Source organism: Anarhichas minor, unplaced genomic scaffold, assembly GCF_050575085.1.
Source record: "Anarhichas minor isolate MPS153535 unplaced genomic scaffold, ASM5057508v1 ptg000031l, whole genome shotgun sequence".
NCBI lineage: Eukaryota > Metazoa > Chordata > Actinopteri > Perciformes > Anarhichadidae > Anarhichas > Anarhichas minor.
This window is the reverse complement of record NW_027466477.1, coordinates 4,992,501-4,993,447: the sequence shown is the minus strand read 5'-3', so window position 1 is coordinate 4,993,447 and position 947 is coordinate 4,992,501. Positions and strand designations below refer to the sequence as shown.

Sequence of the window (947 nt, the reverse complement as noted above, 5' to 3'; positions counted from 1 at the left end):
ACAATAAAAAAGTCAACAAATTATAATGGTAACAATAATAATAATAGTATAACTGTAATATTATATTATAACTGTAATAATATTACTACTAATAATAAACTTTCAGGTTATTGCTGCTCGAGGATTTTCTTGTAACTTTATTATTTCTGTCTTCTTCAGAGTTTCAATCATCTTATTATTAACCTGTAATATTATGATTAATAACAATAATAACAATTATTATTATTATAAAATAATATTGAATATTGACTTCAGTGATCTTACAGCACTTTAAGGTTTAGTATTATATTTCCAACCAATAAATATTATCTTCATAGTAAATATATATTATTAATTGTAATATTAATATATCTCTTTCATATGTTAATAAAAGACACAATATATCTGCTGTAATATAAATGAATAAGAACCCTCAATAGATCTTTGTCTTACTTGTCCCCACCTGCTGAACAAACCGTCATCTTCACATGAATTATCATAAACAAGCCTGCTGTCTGCAGATGACCTGATGAATAAGAGAAGGAGCCACGTGGAGGTTATTTTAGAAACGTTATAACTTTATTTGTCTTGTAGAAAACAGTAAATAGAATAAAAATCTCTTTATGTACAAAATACAGATTTCATGAGTGAAAACAAAACAAAGAAATAAATAAAATCATAAAATCATCATCAGAGGGGGGAGGGGGGCTCCATTTAGACCCGATTCCACGCGCTCTGTTCTGCTTCAGCACGAGACTAATTGTAAAATTAACTTTTCACCTCCAAGAGTCAAGAAAGTAGAGACGGGGGGGCAAAGTGCAGGGGCTTCTGGGTAAAAACAGAAAATCAAAAGAAACCAAATGAAGAAGAAATGAAGTTCTTCTTCATTTAAACATGAAATGAGCTGAGTAAGGCAAACAGTGATTCTTAGTCCAACACAAACTGTCTCCGGTAAGAGTCTCCGGTAG

At 30.5% G+C, this 947-nt stretch overlaps 1 protein-coding gene across 1 annotated transcript in view; it reads right to left on the bottom strand.

The window, feature by feature from the left end:
* Window positions 1-542: 542 nt before the first annotated feature.
* neurog1 (neurogenin 1) overlaps window positions 543-947 on the bottom strand; it is a 1,297-nt gene continuing 892 nt past the window's right edge. The window contains exon 2 of the mRNA XM_076105260.1: window positions 543-947. This exon is cut by the window's right edge and continues 632 nt beyond it. The gene's annotated coding sequence lies outside the window, so the exon portion shown is untranslated.